The 24,846-nt window shown below is 41.6% G+C and overlaps 1 non-coding gene across 1 annotated transcript; it reads right to left on the bottom strand.

Annotated features, from left to right (window-relative positions):
* Positions 1 to 390: 390 nt before the first annotated feature.
* On the bottom strand, positions 391 to 496 carry LOC115511310. The gene has a single exon (XR_003967982.1). It is a non-coding gene; the product is annotated as a U6 spliceosomal RNA (small nuclear RNA).
* Positions 497 to 24,846: the final 24,350 nt, after the last annotated feature.

The raw sequence follows: 24,846 nt of genomic DNA, 5'->3' as shown, positions 1-24,846 counted from the left end.
TTCTTTTTCTAAACTGAGCAAGTAACTTCCTCAAGGACCAGATTTTTACTTACTTACTTACTTATTTATTTACTGGAGTTCAATAATTATTTATTGGGAAAAAAAATGGCTGATAAAACCCCAGACCCCGGCTTAAACCATCCCCTTGCGCTCACATACACGTGACACTCAAAACCCACATGACTGCAACACCAGATTTGCTGGACAGCAGAGGTGATGCCTTCTGGGGTCTCACCCCCGCCACCCTCTGAACCTAGCCCGGGGGAGGGTGGGAGTCTAGTAGACTTACCTAGAAAATTATTTCCGGGTCGGAGTCTAAGTCCTCTCCCTGATGGTTCTGAATCTGACTCCGCTTCCTGTACAGGGAGGCCACCTGGGCACTGGTGATAGAAAACTATGGAAAACTTCTCGAATTTGCGTGTCGTCCTTGCCAGTGGTGATGCCAATCTTCTCTATATCGGTCCAATTTTAGTCTATGTGCTGCAGAAGCCAGCACAAGGGCAGGATTTAAATCACACAGCTTTTTAAAAAATTTTTTTTCAACGTTTATTTATTTATTTTTTTGGGACAGAGAGAGACAGAGCATGAATGGGGGAGGGGCAGAGAGAGAGGGAGACACAGAATCAGAAACAGGCTCCAGTCTCTGAGCCATCAGCCCAGAGCATGACGCGGGGCTCGAACTCACGGACCGCGAGATCGTGACCTGGCTGAAGTCGGACGCTCAACCGACTGCGCCACCCAGGCGCCCCTCACACAGCTTTTTAAAAGAAATATTGACTTAGCTTACATCTGTTTGGTATAGCTTAAAAATGTTGCTCTGCTAAGGACTTCAGTGATAACAGTGTTCAAATATTTTGGAAATACCAGGAGATTATGTTCTGCATAGATTGGGCATGGGTCTAAACTTCATTGTTTTTGGAAACTTTTATGCCCCAGAGACTCAAAAGTCATTTGTCAAATGGTCTTATATATCTTATTATAAAACCTAATCAGAAAGCTCTAGTTATTTGGAAATAATTTTTAAAAATGTATAACCTTTAACACAATGCTAACAATAAAATTTTCTTTAGCTCTTTCACTGAATATGCTTTAGTTTATTGCTTCATACAATAAAAAAAAACTTGAATAACAAATCTAAATATTCTCAGAAGTCTAAATGCTTTTAGCGGGAAAACAAACAAAATGAGTTAGGCTTCAAATTAAAAGGTCAAAAGAAACAGATTTGGTAAAAATATTTATCCATATCAAGTGAGTCATTGTTTCCAGTTGGATAAATACATTGAGAATTACTTAAAATAGTTTCTGGGAATTTCATTATTTCTTGATGTCTTATCAACATTCGATTTGCTTAGAGTCGTGCCCCTGACTCACTTTGGAAAGGCTATGCAGCTGTTTACAGATTCGGCAACAATTTAAGACTAGCAGAAATATCCCAGCAAGTACTAGGGCTCTGTCCTCACCACTGTTGTAATTAGACCCACACCCAAGGGGAATTAGAAGCAGAATTGACTTGAGAAGAAGGTTCCAGAAACCTAGGTTCTAATCCCAGTTCTGCACTCAACATGCTCAGAGGCTCTGTTTATAAGACTGTGTGGGTGCTGCTCCTGTCTTTAATCACTAGTCTTTTTTTTTTTTTTGACATTTTATCTTATTATCATTCTTTTTTTACTATTTTTAAAATTGAAGTATAGTTAACATACAGTGTTAGTTTCAGGTATAAAATGCAGTGATTCAACAATTCTATACATTATTCAGTGCTCATCATGATAAGTGTACTCTTATCCCCATCATCTATTTCATGCATTATCCCACCTACCTCCCCTCTGGTAACTATCAGTTTATTCTCTGGATTTAAGTCTATTTGCTTTTCTCCTTTTTTTCTTTTTTCACTTGTTCTGTTTCTTAAATTCCACATAGGTAGGACCGAAATCATACGGTATTTGTCTTTCTCTGACTGATTCATTTCACTCAGCACAATACCCTCTGGATCCATTCATGCAGGTGCAAATGGGAAGATTTCTTTCTTTTTCATGGATGAGTGATATATATATATATATATACACACACATATATCACTTCTTTTTTATCCATTCATCTATCGATGGACACTGGGCTGCTTCCATAGTCTGGCTATTGTAAACAATGCTGCAATAAACGTAAGGATACATACATCTTTTCAAATTAGTGTTTTTATTTTCTTTAGGTAAATACCTAGCAGTGGGATTGCTGGATCATATGGTAACTCTATTTTTAGTTGTTTGAGGAACCTCCATACTCTTTCCCACAGAGGCCGCACCAGCCCACATTCCCACCAACAGAATCATTAAAATTCTTAAAAGTCCTCACTGCCTTCATGCCCTCACCCTCATTCCTCACTTGACATTTGTAATCTGGCCGCCTCTCTGTCCACTCTGTTATCAGTTGACTGAAAAGCTGACCATGTTCTTCTATTCATCAAAACCAATAGTCTTTACTTTGTCCTCAGACTCTGTGTTTCTATGCGTGTCCTGCATTGGTTGACAAAACCTCCCTCCCTTCCTCCCAAGACCCTAAGGAAGTGATGACATTTTAGGCCTCTTTTTGCCTCTCATAGCTTCTTTCTTTCTCTTCCCATCCCCCAAGGTGAGAAGTTTCTGGAGCTCTTGTTCTCAGGCAGCTTTCTTTTCTCTGGCCTCTTCCTCTTCAGTCTTCCTCACTTTGACAACTATGACTATTGTGCAATGCTTGTGAATGATTCTAAAGTGTATCTCTCCGGTGCTCTTTCTTGACTATTGCACATCTCCTCATGGATGCCCCCTGATATCTTGATGAAGCTGGTTCCCAACTGAATTATCACTCTCCTTTCCAAACCAGCACTTCTCCCAACCTACTGGTTTGTATTGCTAACACTGTGATGAAACTATATAAGTGTTTACATTCTACTTGTCTCTTCCTTCAGTAGTTATCTGTGTCTACATTTTGTTTTATAATTTGTTTCAGATTACAGTCTTGTACCTTCTATTTCATTTAATTCTTTTTTTCCTCCCAGGAAAATAAATATAGTCTTTGATCCATACAAGTCACATGACCACTTTCAAATTGCTTGGAGAAGTAATATTACATTTCAAATATTTTGACTTATTGCTGAGATTTTAGTTAATATGGATATAACTTAGAAATATTTTTGCATTCTGGGGTGCCTGGGTGGCTCAGTCGGTTGAGTCTGACTTCGGCTCAGGTCATGATCTCCCAGTCTGTGATTTCGAGCCCCACATGGGGCTCTGTGCTGACAGCTTGGAGCCTGGAGCCTGCTTCAGATTCTGTGTCTCCCTCTCTGCCTCTCCCCCACTCATGCTCTCTCTCTCTCTCTCTCTCTCTCTCTCTCTCAAAATAAACATTAAAAAATTTTTAAAAAATAAATAAATAAAAAGGAATATTTTGCATTCTCAGGGCACCTGGGTGGCTCAGTCAGTTGAGCATCCAACTCTTGATCTTGGCTCAGGTCATGATCTCATGGTTCATGAGATAGAGCCCTGCCTGGGGCTTTGTGCTGTCAGCTTGGAATTCTCTCCCTGTCTCTCTGACCCTCCCCAACTTGTGCTCTCTCCCTGAAAATAAATAAACTTAAAAGAAAAAGCATAAGAAAAGAGATGTTTTGTATTTTTCACACATATGATGTATAAACTTGTATATAAAATTACATACATTTTATCATATCTATCTATACCACAATTTGTAAATACACAGAGTTAGTCAAAACCCTTCCTCCATGCATAAGTAAAGGTTATACTATAAGTTTTAATATTTTAAATTATATTTAAAGACTGAAGGGTGTATAAATTTGCTAGATATTTTCCTAAAGTATATTTTCAACAAAAAGTTAAAATATCTCTATACCCTATTAACTTGTCTTAAAATATTTTTAAAATTGATTGTTATTATTTATATTCACATAATTTCAGGCTTATAAAAAAGTTACAAAAATAATACAATGAATTCCTGTCTTCACCCAGCTTCCCCAAATGTTAACATTTTATTATATTTGCTTTTCTTTTCTCTGTCTACACACACACACACACACACACACACACACATTCACACACGCCCCTATGTTTTCCTGAAACATTCAAGAGTAAGTTGAAGACATGATGTTTTTTAATGTTGAAATACTCTAGTGTGTGTTTCGTGTTTTTTAAATTTCTACTTATTTTCTATTTCTCTTTCTATTTTTTATATCTATTTATTTATTTTGAGAGAGACAGAGGCAGCATAAGTGGGGGAGGGTCAGAGAGAGAGAGAATCCCAAGCAGGCTCTGTACACAGAGCCTGATGCAGGATTTGAACCCATGAAGCCCTGAGATGATGCCGAGCCCAAATCAAGAGTTGGAAGCTTAACCAACTGAGCCAGCCAGGCACCCCTCCAGCATGTGTTTCTTAAAAAAACAAGTAATTCTCTTGTACAACCACAGTATAGTCATCACTTAATTTTTTAAAACTAAAGTAATATGCACATGTTGAAAATGTAATAGTGTAGAACTGTTGAGGATGAAAAGCAACGATACCCCTCTCCATTTTCAGCTCTACTTCCTTGAACTGGGAAATATTAATTGTTAACTATTTCTATTTTCATCCTTCATGTCTCTGATTCTACATAATACAATTCTACCACTATTTATTGGCTGATTCATTCACCTAATAAATATTTCTTGAGCTATTTCTATATGGTTGGCCCTATATTTTTAAAGTTCATTTAAGAAGTATCTATTTACTGGAGCACCTGGGTGGCTTAGTCAGTTAAGTGTTCGTTCGACTTTGACTCAGGTCATGATCTCACAGTTCCCGGGTTGGAGCCCCACATCAGGCTTTGTGCAGACAGCTTGGAGCTTGGAGCCTGGAGCCTGCTTCGGATTCTCTCTCTCTCTCTCTCTCTCTCTCTTTCTCTCTCTCTCTCTCTCTGCCCCTCCCCCACTCGCACTCTGTCTCTGTCTCTCAAAAATGAATAAATGTAAAAAAATTTAATAAAAAAAGTGTCTATTTACCCCTTGCTAGAAAGATGTGGATATTCAGTGCAGGTGTATTTTGTCTTCTTTCTATTCCCAACTTTTGATAGTTATTAAGCTATAATTTTGTTTATTTCCTTGATTATCTTTGAACATTTATATAACATACTTAAATAAAAACAAGTAAATAACATACTAATTTTCTTACCTTAATAGTATTTGATGCAGAATCTAATAACGGTCTGGGCTATATTTTCTTCTCTGTGGCCTATTTGTTATTTCAGAGAATGCTTCTAACAATCAGGTCCAATGGGTCCACTTTCAATGCAATCTATTAATTTCAGTTTGTATCATGTTTAAACAATGACTTTTCCAGTTTTCCTTTTCAAATAGTTTCTTATAATCCTTTTATTAAGAGAAAAGACATTCTTTTTTTTAATTTTTTTTACATTTATTTACTTTTGAGAGACAGAGAGACAGAGCACAAATGGGGAGGGGCAGAGAGAGAAGGAGACAGAATCTGAAGCAGGCTCCAGGCTCTGAGCTGTCAGCACAGAGCCCGACGTGGGGCTTGAATTCACAAACCGTGAGATCATGACCTGGGCCGAAGTTGGACGCTCAACCAACTGAGCCACCCAGGAGCCCCAGACATTCTTTCTTCTACATTCCATTGAAGTTGCCTATGTTTTTATTCATTCTACCTGTTGTTTATTTTTTTTTTCCAAATTGAAAAAAACAAATTTATTTTTTTTTTTATATATATATGAAATTTATTGACAAATTGGTTTCCATACAACACCCAGTGCTCATCCCAAAAGGTGCCCTCCTCAATACCCATCACCCACCCTCCCCTCCCTCCCACCCCCCATCAACCCTCAGTTTGTTCTCAGTTTTTAACAGTCTCTTATGCTTTGGCTCTCTCCCACTCTAACCTCTTTTTTTTTTTTTTTTCCTTCCCCTCCCCCATGGGTTCCTGTTAAGTTTCTCAGGATCCACATAAGAGTGAAACCATATGGTATCTGTCTTTCTCTGTATGGCTTATTTCACTTAGCATTACACTCTCCAGTTCCATCCACGTTGCTACAAAAGGCCATATTTCATTTTTTCTCATTGCCACATAGTATTCCATTGTGTATATATACCACAATTTCTTTATCCATTCATCAGTTGATGGACATTTAGGCTCTTTCCATAATTTGGCTATTGTTGAGAGTGCTGCTATGAACATCGGGGTACAAGTGCCCCTATGCATCAGTACTCCTGTATCCCTTGGATAAATCCCTAGCAGTGCTATTGCTGGGTCATAGGGTAGGTCTATTTTTAATTTTCTGAGGAACCTCCACACTGCTTTCCAGAGCGGCTGCACCAATTTGCATTCCCACCAACAGTGCAAGAGGGTTCCCGTTTCTCCACATCCTCTCCAGCATCTATAGTCTCCTGATTTGTTCATTTTGGCCACTCTGACTGGCGTGAGGTGATACCTGAGTGTGGTTTTGATTTGTATTTCCCTGATAAGGAGCGACGCTGAACATCTTTTCATGTGCCTGTTGGCCATCCAGATGTCTTCTTTAGAGAAGTGTCTATTCATGTTTTCTGCCCATTTCTTCACTGGGTTATTTGTTTTTCGGGTGTGGAGTTTGGTGAGCTCTTTATAGATTTTAGATACTAGCCCTTTGTCTGATATGTCATTTGCAAATATCTTTTCCCATTCCGTTGGTTGCCTTTTAGTTTTGTTGGTTGTTTCCTTTGCTGTGCAGAAGCTTTTTATCTTCATAAGGTCCCAGTAATTCACTTTTGCTTTTAATTCCCTTGCCTTTGGGGATGTGTCGAGTAAGAGATTGCTACGGCTGAGGTCAGAGAGGTCTTTTCCTGCTTTCTCCTCTAAGGTTTTGATGGTTTCCTGTCTCACATTTAGGTCCTTTATCCATTTTGAGTTTATTTTTGTAAATGGTGTGAGAAAGTGGTCTAGTTTCAACCTTCTGCATGTTGCTGTCCAGTTCTCCCAGCACCATTTGTTAAAGAGGCTGTCTTTTTTCCATTGGATGTTCTTTCCTGCTTTGTCAAAGATGAGTTGGCCATACGTTTGTGGGTCTAGTTCTGGGGTTTCTATTCTATTCCATTGGTCTGTGTGTCTGTTTTTGTGCCACTACCTGTTGTTTAGAATGTGTCTTTTTCTGAAAAGAATAGCTTTGTGGGAGCCACTGACTTCTTGTTTTAATTGGACATGATCAATTTCTATCTCCATCGTGAAACTGTCATCCTGGAACTTTTTTTCCTTGGGACATGGGTTAGAGACATATTTCAAGGATCTCACATCTACCTCCTTTCTTGGACTTTCATTATATTATGTTAGAAAGTATCCTCAAATAATTTCCTCAGAAAGGATACACTGAAAATGCACTTACTGGTAGTTTGATATTTGCATGTCTAAGTACCCTTCCTTGGCCCTTGCACTGGATTGGGATGTGGAATCCTAGGTTCCAAATAATTTTCCCTGAGGACAGAGAAAGCGTTGCCCTCCTGTCTTCTGGCCTCCAGTATTTCTGCTAAGATGTTCAGTGAGAGTTGTTCTCATTTGCATGTGATTTATTTTTTTTCCTGAAGCATTTATGAGCTTGTGCTGGTCATTAGTGTTTTGAAATTTAACAAAGGTGCTTTAGGTGTGGATCTTTTAAAAGTACAGCCTGCTTGACCTTTGTGGTACTCTTTTAATCTGAAGATGTGTGTCTCTCATTTTCCCCTTTTACAGTAGTGATAATTTTCTCTAGTCTGTTTTCTGTGTTCTTTCCCTTTCATTTTTACAGGTCAGATATGGGTGGTTTGTATTATGTTGGTCTGGTTGGGCTGCGACTTCTGAGTTCCTTTGCCTGGAGGTTCTGGGTTAGATTTGCTGTGACAGGCGTTTCTGTGAGACCTGGAGGACCAGTGTGAAACAGCAGACTTTGCTCTCTGAAGGTTGTCATGCAGAGATGTGGTGACAGGTTGCAGAGGGTCAGGAGGTTCCATGTTGTACCTGTTCTCTGCTCCAGTTCTTACTTCTGACTGTTGACCATGTAGACAAATAGAAGCCCCAAGCCCTCCACCAGATCCTTAGCAGCAGACCCACAGAACAAATGGAAGTTGGCCATAGACAACGCCGCCCCACCTCTGTCGCCCGGGAACTTTCTCTTTGCAGTCCCATTGGGAAGCTGAGCCTGGTTAGGTTCTCAAGATGATTTGTGGGTGACCCCCCTCACCTCCTGGACCCCATCTTCCCCAGCTCCTCATAAAACTGTGTGAGATTTACTACCCACAACAAATCTCTTATCCTGTTGCTCATGGTAACTCTGCTTGCCTGATTAAACCCTGCCTGATTATAACCTCCTAAACCGAGATTTATCTCTCTTAATTTTTCTCAATTTTTAAGGTTTTTTTTTTTTTTTTGCTCTATTTTCTGGGAGATTACCTTGACTTTAAGTTTAATTTCCAAGAGTTCTCTTTTGTTGTCTGTTTAAATTTTATACCATCTTGTAATACCTTCCTGAATTTTTCCACGGATACTATTAAAAGCAGTTTTTCCTTCTTAATATCTTAAATTATCTTTATTTTATGGAATCAGTCATTTTCCCCATTTATCTCAATCTTATTTTCTTCATGTTGTTAGATTTCTTCTAATGACTAGAGATTTCAAGTGGTGATAACTGCAAATGGAGAATGGAGATTCTTCTAGAAATTTGGTTTTCACCATTTTATTGGCAGATTTGTTGTCTCTTCAGATCTGTTTGTTCTCACAGGATTATTCATGGGTTTTTTTTGTTGTTGTTGTTGTTGGGGGAGGGATAGCTAGAAGGTGGAGAGACAAATGCTTGTGCTCAGGTGCCAATTTGGCCTGGAACTTTCCATCAGTCCTTCATCACATGCCTCTGATACTGTTTTCTTTCCATCTCCCCATCAACTCTATAGTTGAATGTGTCTCTGATTCTGGTTTCCGTGCTTCCAGTGTTCTCTGCTCATTTACCCTAAACTTTGTTCAAAGATTAATTCTCTTATAGTGTTGCTTCAATTGCAAAAATTTTCTCAAAAAATTCTATGGCTCCCTGTTGCTTTTATGTATTTTTTTAATGTTTACTTATTTATTTTGAGAGAAAGAGAAAGAGAGAGAGAGAGAGAGCGGGAGAGGGGCAGAGGAGGAGGGAGGGAGAGAGGTTCCCAAGCAGTCTCTGTGCTGTCAGCACAGAGCCCCACGCAGGGCTCAATCCCATGAACTATGAAATCATGACCTAAGCTGAAATCAAGAGTCAGATGCTTAACTGACTAAATCACCCAGAGGCCCCTCACAGTTGCCCTTAAAGTTAATACCAAGCTTCTAACCCTGATTATGGTCATTCTCACCTAAACCCTACTCATGCCTTCATTTTCTTCCTTCACATCTCTACCTAGCAAAGCCTAATGTTTTTTGAACATCTGGTCAATATCACTTTCCCAATGACCAATTTCTCCATTTTAATTTACTCTCACATTATACTTAGAGCATTTGGCTGCAGGAGCAACATCCTGTATGATATTACAACTATATAGCACTCTTCTTTCTCCCATATTAGAATGAAATTCCCTCTGAGGTAAGGGCTTTATTTTAACATCTCTTTCCTCCCCAAAGCATAGCAAGTATTTGGTGAAAATGCATTTTCTTAATAAATTAGTGCAGGGATATATCTCTGCATTTTTAAGCGTCTTGGCATTTCACTTTCCTGAAAAATGAGCATAATACCTGCCCTGTGTTAATGGTGCCTGCTTATAGGAAGAAAAAGCAGATATAGATTTGTCTAAGGACCTCCTCTTATTTTTTAGAAGCATGTGTTTGGATTCTAGAACATTATCTTGCTTATCATCCTGTCTTTGTGCAAAGCCTTGTTTCCATACATATAAAAGTTAAATTGGAATAATTTAGTTAACAGTATTCCCTGACAACAAATTCTGTTTAGGGTATGTCCCGTGTCCTTCATGATTTGCCATAAATGTCTGAGCTCTCATTCTTACTCCAGAAGGGAAAACTACTGGTTCTGTGGAAAAAGAGTCTGAAGTCTTGGGCATGGGTTTGTTTGTTTGTTTGTTTGTTTGTTTGTTTTTGAGAGAGAGAGAGAGAGAGAGAGAGAGAGAGCACAAGAGTGAGTTGGGGGGGGGGCAGAGGGCGAGAGAAAGAGAATCTCAAGCAGGCTCCATACTCAGCATGGGGCTTAATCCCTAATGTGGGGCTTAATCCTACGATCCTGCGATCATGACCTGAGCCGAAATCAAGAGTCAAATGATCAACCACCTGAGCCACCCAGGCTCCTCTCATTTGTGTTTGAAAGTACATTTGCTAGAAAGTGTAACCTTATTAGAAGTGAGCAGTACTCACTATATTCTTAAATTTGGTGTCAAATGAGGACTCTTGCGATCAAGATAATAAAATCAAATAAAGCATATTCTTGGCAAAATGGTAAATATGTCTTTCTTCCAAATTACTCTAGTAATAAGCCATTACTAACATCTTGGTTTGAATTTTCTGTCATGAATCATTACATTGATTCATCCACTCACTTCTTCATTTATTCATCCATTCATGCAAAAACGTTCACAAACCCTGTTACCAGCATGTGTATTAGCATGATGATCAAGACACAGACCAAGCACACGGCCTCACGGGGAGGACAGACAATCACAGGAACACAATAAGTGCTATGTTAGGAGGAAACCCAAGTGAAGAGGAGGAAGAGTCAACTCAGCCTGTGAGAGTCAGGGACAACTTCCTGGAGAAATGATGCTTGTTCTTGATTATTATGGAAATTGAAACTGTAGCGGTTGTCCTCAGAATTATAGCCAGCTTCTTGCCTCCTGTGAGCATTTGTGAACAATTCTGTGATACAGATTCCCGCAAGGAGAAAGAGTCAGCTTGTGTGTTTTGACAGGGGGATGCCTTGGACACCCACCATGTCCCCTCAACCAGCTCTAGGGAATATTGCAGATTGGCACTTCTCAAAATGGCTGCATGTCAGCACTGTCCAGGGGGGTTTCAAATGCCCACGCTCCATCCCTAGAAAGGCTGATTAATTGTTCTGGGGCAGGGGCAGAATTTTTTAAAAGGTGCCCCCATAATTCTAATGTGCAGCAACACTGCACATTACCAAGAGCCAAGGAGCCACCAGAAGCTGGGGGCGGGGCCTGGATCAGATCCTCCCCACGTGGTTCCCAGGGAGCACCGCCCAGCTGCCACCTTGATCTGGAACTTCTAGCCCCAGAACTATGACAGAACACATTTATGTTGTTCAAGCCACTCAGTGTGGGGTGATTGTTTACACCACTGTAGCTAACTAATACAGTATTTAAAAATGAATTTAGCCCTAGTCTGGTCAACTCAGCTATTCTCATTCCTAGGGTGGTGAGTACGTTGCCCTATCCCACTTCCTGTGAGCCAGCAAAGGCAGGTAGACTGAGTGAGGAGGGTGCAAAGCATATGTGGCCTGGGCAGCTGGGGTGGCTCAAGCATCTCTGAGGCCGTCTCCTGCCACAGTCCGACTCACCACAGCTGCAGGCAGGGACAGAAGAGAGCACTCCGATCCCTCAGGCTGTTTAGAAGTGCCGTGTACTAACATTTGTAAGCATCTCTCAGAAGCGACCCACTTATTTGTAAAAGTGAAATGTGTGTGTGTAGCATTAATGTGTCCCTGTGCCAGTGCACGTGCGTGCGTGTGTCTGTCTGTTGGCATGAGGACACCTGAGCGCACATCTCTCTCTGGTTTTGGCTCCGAGACAAATGCAGCACTGGCCAGGCCTGCAGGCTCTCCCCGACCTGGTGAGCTCTTCTCTCTCCATTTCCTGGCCATCTTGTTCCCTCCCTTCTCAATATTCCAACCTTCTACCTTCCTTCTTTTCATTTTCCCACTGCCCAAAATACTTCTAGAGCTTCTGGACGTGGGAGGAAGACACTTCCCAATCATTTTTCTCCTTGATCCCCTAGGTGGGCGGGATGTGTAGAGCAAAGGCTTTCTAGGCCTTCGTGAAGTGGCTCTGTTCTGTTCTGTTTTGTTTTTGCTGTCCCATTCTGTTTGCATGTTTGTACCATGACAGACTCATAACCACGGAGCTCTGATTTTGGAAAATGGAGATCATCCTGACGAAAGTCAGAGCTGGAAACTCAGGCCCTGGAAGAGGAAGAGAGTGTGGCTTTCTAACTACCACACCTGGACCGAGTGATATTGGTGACGGCAACCCGGTCTTCTGAGTCTCAGTCTGGTGTGCTGTCAGCCAGAGAAGCCCAGTCTTTGCATTTACTGGGCCACAGGAACTTGAACAAGTCTTTTAACAGTTTTGAGCCTAGTGTCCTCATTTGGAACACAGGGCCTGTGTCCCTTTAGTGACAGGATTGAGGATTGTAGGAAATACATGTAAAACCCTCATTCTGTTTCTGGCACCCACAAAACACTAGGCAGGTAGTTGAGTTTCTTTAAAGGTGTTGTGAGGACAGATGAGAGTGCCAGTCTGGAAGGTGGAAAGTGAGGAGCAGATACAGAGTTTATACAACTTACCAGTAGAAACCATTTGTTTCTCATAATAGTCTCTGTTGAAGTGTGTGCTTATCAGCTTCTGAAATTATGAAGAGCCCTGGTTGTGTGAAGAGAAAAGGGAAACAAAAGAATAACAAAGCAAAAACTAACACGTCTCTAGCCAGCCAATCTATTCGGTCAGGGGGTTGGTTTCTCGCTTAGCGTTTGTTTATCTCGTAAAGATGGGAGTGAGGATCTTTTATGTCCCTCCCGCAAATATTTCTGGAAGTAGGTTTAAGCAGGGAGGAGAGGAAAGGAAAAGAGAACAGGAGCAAGTGAACTTGGATGTCTTCCTCTGTTCTGGGAAAGAAAGGCGCCATGGCAGGACCATGCTGGGAGCATCTGGGATACAGCAGAAGCCAGGCTGGCAAAGGGGCCCTGAGCACAGGACGCAGTCCTGCCTGGAGTGAGGGAATATGGAGGAGGCATCTCAGTCTGCTCAGGAGCGACTGTGATAGAAAGCTGGATTTTGCAGGATCTGAGCAAAATCCTTGAGCAACTCCTTTTTTATACAGACAGGAATCACGCCAGAGTGGAAAACGAGGGACAGGGTGTTTATTACCCCACAAGCTCCGTGATAGGCTCTTATTATATGTTGTCTCATTTAGTTTTCTCAGCAAGGCTTCCTCATTCTTCAAAGCCTGAGATCACATATGGGAAGTGTCTGACTTGCCTGGGGGCGCCGAGGGTCTTGATAGCACCTGCCTTTCTCAGCCCTGCCCAGATGTGCATGAAGCCTGGAGGGTTAATTTTTCTTTCTATGGGCTAATGGAATTAGAGTAACAATATCTGGTGATGGAATCAAAAGTAACAATATCTACCACTCCCCACCTAATGGAAGGGAGATTTATCATCTTAATAACAAAGACACTTGACACTGAATGTGGTGGACTGACTAATGCCCCTCCCCAAATAACAAAATCCTAATCCCTGTAATTATGAATGTTACTTTTACAGCAAAAGGAACTCTGTGGATGTGACTAAGTTAAAGATGTTGAGTCGGGGAGGTGGTCCTGGACCGTCTGGGTAGTCACTTGATGTTACCATTGTGTCCTCAAGGGGAGCCGAGAGAATTTGTGCACAGAAGCAAAAGGCAATGTGAGGACTGAAGCCAGGTGTCACAGTGCTGGCTTTGAAGAAGGAAGTAGGAGCTGCAGGTGACTCCAGAAGCTGGAAAAAGTAGAGACATACTTTCCCTGGGAGTCTCCAGAGACAGCACAGCCCTGCAGACACTTTGATTTTGGCCTCAACACTTTGATTTTGGCCTCACAGGCCTGAACATCGGACTGTTTCGAACTGCCAAGTTGGTGGTCATCTGTTACAGCAACCAAGGAAATGAACGCATCAGAAGACCACTCTTAACAGCAGTGAAGATGGAGTCCTGGAATCTGGTGGCCTTGCATGTCTGTGGTCTCATGGAGCATGCCTGTCTCCTGTCATGAGGAGAGTCATTAATGTTCAGTGTGTGGCACGTGGACCAGTTACAGAGTATCTATAGAACAGCAAGCTGTCATTCAGGGCTCTCTGGCTGTGTGTTTCACCGGTTAGTTAATCTGAGCACGGGTGCCATTGCCTTCTGATTGCTAGAAGCTGTGTAAGGGCAGCGACATCCTCTTTGTCTGGGTTTGGATGGCAGAGGGAGTTTAGGAGAACCTGCCATTTGCAGAGTTGGTTGACATCCCAAGCAGACATGAGAGGAGAGGGGTTTAAGATTAAAAGCATGACCCAATGATATAGGAGTCTAGGGGACAATTTCTCCCTGTTCCTTGATTTTCATGGTGGAAGATCCCATTGATCTCCTTGCCTGGTTACAAATATGAGGCTAATAGGGCAAAGGGAAGGAGGGAGGTGGCACCCCGGGAATTCTGCACAGCCCTGTATGTGCATGAGTGTTCTGGGGGCTTGAAATATACCCTGCCGATCTGTGTGATAGCAGAGGTAGGATACGAACCCTGAGTTATCTTAATTACAATGTTTTTTGCCTCCTCTGTCATTCCACATGGCTTCGTACAGAAGGGGACGTGCACAGAGTTAGAGCTGGAGCACGTGCCCCAGGTCTGACTCTAGGATTTTTTCCACTTGCCCATATGACTTTTTTTTTTTTTTTTGTAACAAGAAACAGTGTTACCATAATGACCTGCTAATCTGCATCTAATATATTATTTTATTCAATCTAGCAGAGATGTCCGTTTATTGTTTCCATTAAGCAAAGAATTAAATGTATTAAGGGAGAAAAAAAATGGAAAGTGTGCACAGAGGATGCTGAGTTTTTAAGAATCCGAGGGGGGAAATGATGGTACAATTCATGGAGTGCTCCTTTGTGCTCGATACTCAGCTTTTCATTAATCCTCACAAGGCTTTGAGGTTAGGTTTTATTATCTTCAGTTGGCCAGGGAGGAAAACTGAAGTTCAGAGGGATTAGATAATTGTCCAAAGCTGCCCAGTTAGGTTAGAGGTTCTTAGACTTGCATGTGCGTCTGAGTCCCCAAGTGGCTTGTTCAAACATAGATTGATGGCTCCCACGCCCCCCCCCCACCAACAGGAGGAATTTTTTGCAGGTCTGGGGTGGGGCCCAAGGATCTGCATTTCCTGCAAGATCCCTGTAATGCTGATGCTTCTCATCTGGGGACCACACCTCCTGAACTTCTAATCCTCAGTGATTTAAAAAAGATATGGACCCAGAGCACTTGAATCCTAATCATGCTGTCTCAGGATTCCCTTGCAGGAACTGACTTCAGGCCTTCTGGTGAGCAGAGAACTGTGGGGCCTTGTCACTCCCTGTTGGGGTTGCACATAAGCGGCACTCTCTGCTGGCACCACCCTGACTGCCCACCCATCCCCCAGCTCGGGCAGTGGCTAAGAGGACAGAATGTTGGTGGCTATCCAAGAGCAGAGGTGCAGGGCTGACCGGGTTTCAGCTGAGACGTATAGCCACGGCAAGTGTTGGAGCTTCTCTTTCTACTCCTTTCCTTAACTCCTTTTTTATGTATTAGAAATAAAACAAGTTTTTCTTCATCTTGAAATCTGTAATTTTCTAAAAAAATTTTTTTAATGTTCTTATTCATTTTTGAGAGACAGAACACTAGTGGGGTAAGGGCAGAGAGAGTGGAAGACAGAATGTGAAGCAGGCTCCAGGCTCTGAGCTGTCAGCACAGAGCCCCACGCTGGGCTCAAACCAACAAACTGTGAGATCATGACCAGAGCAGAAGGTGGATGCTTAACCGACTGACCCACCCAGGCGCCCGAAATCTGTATTTTTATACATCTGTGCTGTTATTATGCTCAGCATAATAAATATTAAGTTACAAAATAACATGAAATCCTGGGGGATCACATTATTTCTACCGATCATCAGTTCTAAATAGTTCAGAAGTTGTACTTTCTTGGAGATGAATTCCACATGTGGTTAATTTTAGCATATTCTGCAGGATCAGGCAAGATGTAGGGTTGTATCTGATTTCAGCTATTTCTCTTTAATTCACTCTAGTTTATTATCAACATGATGCTTGCTCATTGTCAAAAGTTTGGAAAAAGGCTGTGAATGAAAACATCACTCATAATTCCAGCAACAGGGCAACTGCTACTGACATTTTATATGATTCCCTGTATGTATTTTCACTTGTGACTTTTTATTTAAAAATATATTTAACCAATGTCTCAAAAATATTAAAATTTCAACATGTAATTATGTAAAAATTATTATTCAGGTATCTTACATTCTTTTTTTATACCAAGTTTTAGAAATCTAGCATGAATTTACACCTAAAGCCCTTGTTTCTTTAAGTTTATGTATTTATTTTGAGAGAGAGAGAGTGGGGGAGGCACAGAGAGAGAGAGAGGGAGAGAGAGATAATCTCAAGCAGGCTTCACACAATCAGCATGGAGCCCGATGTGGGATTCGAACCCACAACAGTGAAAAAATGACCTGAGTGAAAATCCAGAGTTGGGAGCTCAACTGACTGAGTCACACAGCACCCCCCCCCCTGCCACACACACACACACATTTACAGCCCATGTTAATTTGTGCCAGCTGGATTTAAGGGCTCAGTAGTCACATGCGGCCAGGGGCTACTCTGTCAGCATGGCCTAGGGACTGATGACATAGGGGAGATGAAAGGAGGTGCAAGGTTGTTAGGAAGGCCGAGGGTTTGGGATCAGAGATGGACAGTTAAGAATCAGAGGTGAAGCACCTGGCCACTGACAGGTGTGGATGTGGTTCTCTAAAGTGACCTGGAAGTGAAGGAAGATACTTAAATCTAAACAGGTCAAGGCAGGGAGGCCAAGCTGTTGGACAGTTCATCTGCTTGAATGAAGTTCCCTCAGAAGACAGCAGGGGCTGGGAAAGGGAGGAAGCTCGGTGCTTAGCACTTAGTGGCAACTCAGACTGATGTTCAGTGGGGAAACCCTGGTGATAAAGAGGCAGGTGTAGAAGCGAGTGGGTGGAGCCTACGTGGAAGAAGGATTAATGCCAGTCGTCAGTAGACTGCATACAGCCCCCAGGCCAAATCCAGTCCACTTTTTGTTTTTATAAATAAAGTTTATTGGAACACAGCTGCTCCCATTTCTTGATGTATTTTCTTTCATAGCTTTTGCTACAATGGCAGAGTTGAGCAGTTGGGACTGAGGCTGCATGTCTCATAAAGCTCTAAATATTTACAATCTGGCCCTTTACAGATGCTTGATTTATGCTTTGGTCTAAATGAGCTTCAGGGGAGGTGAGGTTTCTTTAAAGTAAAGTGGAAAGGAAATTCTACGAGAACGTGGAAACTGTGGCCTGGCCCTCGGGGTTTCGCCTGCAGTCTGTGACTCTGTTTTAGCTCTGTTTAACAGCTCAACAGAGGAGGCTGTCGAACTGTTAAAACTGCAATTCCTGAGAGATCTGAAGGCCAACGTTAACTTCCAAGATTGTGTCTTCTCCGCTGTGCATTCTCCAGCTCTCTGCAGCCTCTAGCACCTGCTAGGGCCACTAATGTGCTTTCTGAATAGAATCCTAAAACTGTCATTGTGTTTACAAATTGGCACAGTGACTCCCAAACCTGGGGCAGGTTGGATCTGTGTCTGTTTCCTGCGTCCATCTAGAAAGCAAGAAAAGCTCCACTCGCCTTCTCTTACTGATTTACCCACCATTAGAATCTTTCATGGAAAAAAATTATTTTTCTCCCTGATAATGATACCTGATGAATTGTATGAAAGATCTCCTTTGTCAGCAGATACATAATCCTACTACTTCTCCTTAATGTAATTCTCCTCTGAGTAGGAAATGGGGCAGCATATTGGAAAGAGCAGTGGACTGGGAAACATTAGACCCAGGATTTATTTTTAGCTTTATTTCTATTTTGGTGTCTCTAGATTTCAGTCTTATCATCTATAATAATAATGGCAATAAAGTGCTGCTACTTATTAATAATAATAGCTGCCTTTTCCTGAGAGACAGTAGAGTGTAGTGATGTGAGAATAGACTCTGGAGCCTGACTGCCTGGGTTTGAATCCTGGCACCCCATTCGCTAGCTTGTGACCTTGGGCAAGTCACTGAAATTCTCTGGGCCTTCGTTTACTTATTTAATAAAAGAGAACCCACTACTTTTTAATTGAGTTTGTATTTATGATACATTTAGAATAGTGCATGGCACATAAAAATTTAAAAAATAAATAAAATGCAAGGTCCTTTATGTCTGCTATAATTACTAGAGTAGCAATTATACTATACTATGTAATTACTAAAGCTTAGTCATCTCTGTACACTGTCATTTAATGCTAATGTCAATGCTGCAAGGAAGTTATTACTATCCCAAATTTTGGACCTGAAGAAACAAGATTCAGAGGGCTTAACTAAGCTGTTCAACATCACCCAGCTAATAGAAATAAGGAGTCAGAATTATTCCAAGTCTTCTGACGTAAAGTCTTTGCCAGATATAAGGTCCTGGATTTGATCAGTTCTTACCCAATGCAAACGATCCAAGTTAGATGAAGAGTTAGCTTGTCAGATTTAATGTGGGCTCATCTCTTGGCTATGTCCCTGACTTGCATGGAACTTCGGACAAATGACCCAGCTCTTCCATTCTTTAGGCATCTCATAGAGGATAGTGATGACACTAACTTACCATGCAAGAGGCAGATGAACATCTGTTTGTTTTAGCCCGTGCTGTGTCTGTTTCCCCAGTTCTGGGAAGAGCAGTTTGATTTTGATTTTCCTTTGGGAACCCATCCCTCCCTGGCTCTCATTCCCATGTTTTGCATGCAGCTGATGCCACCGCCTGGCTCAGTTTTGGGACATTTGACCTTCCCATGATTAATCAGAGTATGATATCCCTCCAGTCAGAGGGATCATTGCAGTATGAGAACATGCAAGTATTTTTTGCAAGACCCTTATCTATATAAGCAATTTGATTAAAAGTATACTAAGCATGGGTTCATGTTAGACACTGTGATTTATTGATGAAGATTTAGAATGAGGAGTATAGAAAAGGTACTTACATATTTGTTATTATCCAACCAGGACATGTGAAGATTCCTCATAGTTTCCAGGCACCACCTAGTTCTGTTCTGGTCCAGAATCAACTCTTTATGTCTTCCTTCTCTAGCACACCATTCTAAGCTAACTCTGTATCTTCTACTGATGAGAAAAAGATAGCAATGTACTTGCTACTCACAATGCCATTGCTCTTCAGAATCTGCTGGGATTGAAGCAACATAGAACTTCTTATCTCTGCAGTTCTCTAACACCATTTGTTTAAGTCTGGTTCCAACATTAATCATGACACTGCATCACCCATCCATTATGCTGTTCCCAAACACTGACTCTTAGAGACTCTTTCAAAGGTTGCTACCGTGCTTTGTTGATGATGACCATCAATGAAAGTCTTCCCCAGAGCATACAGAAAAATGTAATTGATAATCTGCGTTTTGGTCATGTGAAATGTGCTGTTTAGAATTTTGTAACATAAATGTCGGATGGCACATCTTCCAACCATGTCTTCTCTTGAATTCTTTAGTCCATAATCACTGCATTTCTTGAACGTGATCTCTTTCATTGTTAACCATACCTTTGCCCTCCACACATGGTAATCAGTAAAGATAGGTAGGGGACTGTGGGCAGAGCAAGAAGAGCAGTTCTGTTCACTCAAAGAATGACCTTCCTTCACCCTGCTGTACTAGGGAAACCAACCAGGACCAGTCTGGGAGAGCACGATGTTACCGCGTTGATCAGAGGCAAGAAAGGATATTGACTGAAGTACCAGTTGACGTTATGGACCAATAGTCTGGAAAGCCCTCAGAAGAAATGGGTACCTCCATTGCTTGGCCCATGATGTGGAGCCTGTGGAAGGGGTCGTACTCCACTCAGTACCAGAGTTAGGGAATGTAGTGGTTGGAAAAGACGGTAAGAGTTTTTTTGCTACCACCCCACTTTTCTTGGGTGCTTTAGACTACAGAAAGTACCATAGTAGAAACACAGATCCACAAGAGGCAGTGCACAGGCTATACACTTGACTCAAGACAAGGGGTATAACATTGGTAGCCAGAGCCCTGAACTTATCCTCTGTCTGATGTGAATGAGAGTCACCCCAAATCACTGTGCCAGTACCATTCCGGCAGCAAATCGTCATAAAAGAAATATAGCATCAACCAGCAGAACAGTCTTCTTGTCGGGCTGCTCTCCCGGAACAAGGGCTGGAACATGGTATTCTTCTAGGACCCCACAGGCACGAGTCCTGGAGCTCCTGTGGACGTGTGGTTGACCTGATACCTGAAGCAGAGCAGAGATCATGAAACTTATACTATGAAGGGCCAGATATTAAATATTTAGGGCTTTCAGGGTCATACTTCTGTTGTGACTATTCAACTCTGTTGGTGCAGTTTGAAAGCAGCCATAGACAATAGAAAATGAAAGACTGAATCTGTGTTCCAATTAAATTTGATTTACAAAAACAGTCAATGGGCTGGACTTGGTTCTCAGCATGTAGTTTTCTGGCCCCTGAATACACGGCTGGAGAGTGCCTTGCAGGGAACGAATAGGGGCTGGGCTTTGCTAGGTGCTGATAGAAACAAAAGACAAAAGGAAAATGAAGAAGGGGGGGGGAATAATTGTTTTTTGTTTTGTTTTTGCAAGATGGAGAATATGGAAAAAGTCATTCTAGATAAAATACCATAGCATATGCAAATGAGAAGATTAGAGAGCAGGGCAAACATGGCAAACGGCAAGCAGCTCAGTGCATTTGGAGCATGAGAACATCGTAGGCAGTTAGCACCGTAGGCTCTAGGGCTTGCTAAGTGTGATTTTCTTGGGAGGGTTAAATGAGCAAATAGATGTGAAGATATTTTTGCAAACTGTAAAAATGTCATCATGTTGCTTACTTATTTAAAGGCCCGATAGGCTATGTTAATGAATTTAGATGTTTTCCCCACTCTAGGTCTTGAAGGGCCACTTAAGGTATTTCTGGCCCACTGTCATATAGTGAGATTTGCATTTTAGAAAAGTCACCTGATGCCTTATGGAGGATGGCTCAGAGGGGTTGGACCGAGGCAGGAGCTGATAAAGGGGCTGTAATTTGGGTGAAAGATGGTATGATAGTTAATTTCATGTCAATTTGGCTGGACCATGTCATCCAGATATGTGTCCAAACTTTATTCTGGATGTTTCTGTGAGGGCATTTTTGGATGAGATTAACATTTAAATCGTTAGATTTTGACTAAGTAGATTGCCCTCCGTCGTGTGGGTGGCCCTCTTCCAATCAGGCCTAAATAACAGATGACTGTCCTCTCCTGAGCAAGAAGAAATTCTGCCAGCAGGTGGCCTTTGAACTTCAACCAGGACATTGCTGCCTCTCTGGTTCTTCAACTTGCTGGTCCACCTGCAGATATTGAACTTGACTGTATCCACGATAGCATGAGCCAATTCCTTAAAATAAATGTCTCTCTATATATGTACACATCTATGGGTTCTGTTTTTCTGGAGAGTTGTGACTCACACAGATACCAGAACCTGGGCCAGAGCAGTGGTCATGGAGATGGAGAGAAGGGTAAGAATTGAAGAGCTAGTTAGGAAATTGAATTGGCACTGTTTAGTGATATTTTGGGTGTGGGCAGAAAGACAGTTAAGAGAAGTTTCAATGGTGACTGAGTGTTTTGTTAGGTGGATTCTAATGCCATGTGTCAAGAGAAGAAACCCAGCACTGTCAATTGTACCCAGGAGGGGGAGTGGCTGATCAGCAATTGGGCACATGCATGGAATGAAGGAAAGTGGGTAGGAGCCTTGGGTTGGATGGGCACATCCCTACTAAGGCAACACAAGCCCCTGAGGGTGGGTGGACAACAGGAAGTCTGTAAAAAGGGGCAGATCTTCTGATTTCCATTTCCTTGGCTCATTTGATGGCCAATCAGTGGAAAGCCCTGTGACCTGGACTGGCCAGGAGCATTAGTGCCTGTAGGTCAGGATTTCTGGTTCCACAAATGAAGCAAGGCCTGTTTAATTTCCATGGACATCCTAGGAAGGGTCTTTGTCTTGGTCAATAAAAGCTATTTAAAATATACAATTTTACCATCTGTTGTCTCTACTCATGGCACAGTTGTGATAGGATTAGAATCTGGTGGATGTTACTGACCAGCTTTCTCCCCTCCAGATGGATTTCTCTCCCTCACTTATAGCTCAGTGGTTGAGGGCCAGGCTCTGGAGTCTGTCAGCCTGGGTTCACCCTCACCTCTGCCAGGTATGAGCTCTGTGACATTGGGCAAATGGCTTCCATTTTCTGGCCTACAGTTCCTCAGTTGTACTATCATTATCCTCATAGGCATATGTGAGGTCTAAATGAGTTAATGCTTGTGACCCACTTGAAACAATGCCCAGCATGTAACAAGCACTGTGTAAATATTATGGCAGAGTACCGAATGCACCAGGAGAGATGATTTCCAACTTGTGGGCTTTCAGACTCTCCATGATTTACCTTCTTTTTCTCCTTTCTTCTCCTTTCCTGGGTAGTCACTGATGGACCAACATTTGATCATCAGAATACTGCCAAGAAAGGGGATTTTGGCCCTTTGTATTGGTTATTTTAAGCAATTTCTCTTCATTTTCAAATATGGAAATGGTTTTTAGGAGAAAAAAAATACAATCCTGGTTTAGTGTTTTTCAGAGATTTTCCTTTGATGTGAAAACCAGGTTCTAGTTACCAAGGCAGGGTGGATACGTTCTTAGACACTGAGAATAGCAGATGCCAAGTGATGTGTGTGACAGTGTGTGCGTGTGCATGCACTATAAGCATTTGACACATACCCTGTGGGCTAAGCAACACATACAAGTGACATATCACTCATGATCCCAAAGTCTGATTTGGGTCCTACACAAAAAACAAAGGAGAAATACCCTTTGGAGGTTAGCTTGCCTCTGGCATGTGTGTGGAGGATGGTGGCAGGGGGTGGGGACTAATCTGTGCTGGTAGGGAACCAGGAATAAGCAATCAAACCAAAGAGTGGCCATCAAAGGCCCCCATGCATCCAGGACTGTGCTGAGAGGTGTGAGCATTTGTATTAAGAACAAGGCTATGACACTTCGAGAATCCAGCAAGACAGGAAGGCACAGATAAAACTCATGCAATATTTTGAGAAGAAAACATGAGGTAATAAATGAGTCTCAGGAAAAAAAAGAGGCCTAAGAATTCAGGGAAAGGACAGAAGAAGAAGGAAGAGACAGCTTCTGGGGAGAAGTAGAGTAGAAGGTGAATCTTGGTCTATGCAATGTTTTGAGTATTTACTTATCAGCAAAATCAACGGAGTAGGAAAAAAAGGTGTTTGCCTTTTTCTAAATGGCTTTTTCCCTCCGCACAACTGCAGGCCACATAATGCCACCCATTGGTTGAAACTGGGATTGGAAACATTCTCCAAGTGGAGCTGAATGTAAAGGAGATTTAGACAGCAGTGGAAAATGTGAGGATCTATACCGCCTAAGCTAGAGTTTGCACCAATTCTCTATTAGTATTCACAGTTAGAATAAAGGAAAAAGTCTCTGCTTGCCAACATTGCATAAGCAGATTTAAAGCACCTAACATTTTACTGAACACAGATACAGATGTGTATAAAACAGCTGCAATGCACTTTTCTCTCCTGGATCAAGGATGGAATGCTAATTGTCAGTTAAGTTTCTGGAAAATACGGTCGTTTATTATCTTAGCAAATTTTCGGGCTAAATTCATTTCCTTTCATCTCCTCTGTCTTCCAACAACAACCTGCCTTGCTTGTATTACAAGGGTTGAACTGCAAAGGCATTGATTGCAGATTGATTGGTTTTAGAATAAATCTTTCAAGATCTTAGGATTTTCTTTGGCTTTAGGTATTAGCACTTAGCCTACTTGAAAACCATAAAACATTCCAGGCCATGGTAGAAAATTCAAAATATGACATATTTAAGATGATTATGTGTGTGTGTGTGTGTGTGTGTGTGTGTGTGTGTGTGTGTTAAGCACTGAGCTCAAAATTGTGGTCTCATTTTATCATTATTATTGTCAGAGGTTTTTAGATTCCAGGTGCAGATCTTAAATAATACCCCTGTAGCATATATAAACATATTGAAAATCTAGCTTTTAAAGGACATTTATAATTTCCATCCAAGGGTGCCTGGGTGGCTCAGTTGTTTAAGCCCCTGACTTTGGCTCAGGTCGTGACCTTGTGGTTCATGAGTTCAAGCCCCATGTCCAGCTCTGTGCTGACAGCTCAGAGCCTGGAGCCTGCTTCAGATTCTGTGTCTCCTCTCTCTCCGCCCCTCCCCTGCTTGTTCTCTCTTTCTCTCTCTCTCAAAAATAAATAAATATTTAAAAAAATTTTAAACAGAATAATTTCCATTCAACAAAAACTGAATCTCTCCTTGCCCAAATCCTTAATTTGTCCTTCCAGCTTTCACCTCATCTATTCAACCAAATCAGGGGTTGGCAGCTACAGAGAAACTGAAGCATAGATTTTGAATGCTTGTGAGCACTTAAAATTTAGATTTTCAATCTCCTGATGAATATAGTGATTGAAATTCGACCTTGTAATGGCAAATGGGCATAATACACACTTGAAATCTACACGTGAGTTTATCTCATAAATTATTTTATTTGAGAATAAGCTGAAAAATATAGATGTATTCTGAACTCAAATTATGATGCTGGTATTTAAGAACAAATATACCAAAGAAGTAAAAAAAAAAAAATGCTAGAAGACATTGACCAAGGTTTGGAAAGGTGACTGGATATGTATCTAGACTCTCATCGGTATCTGTATTCTACTCCTCTCTTTCTTCTTATGGGCTGATTGCAAGTGTATCAATATTATGGATT

This window comes from Lynx canadensis, chromosome A3 (genome assembly GCF_007474595.2).
Source record: "Lynx canadensis isolate LIC74 chromosome A3, mLynCan4.pri.v2, whole genome shotgun sequence".
NCBI lineage: Eukaryota > Metazoa > Chordata > Mammalia > Carnivora > Felidae > Lynx > Lynx canadensis.
Note: the sequence above shows the minus strand (reverse complement) of the source record. Positions and strands in the feature narration are given on the sequence as shown.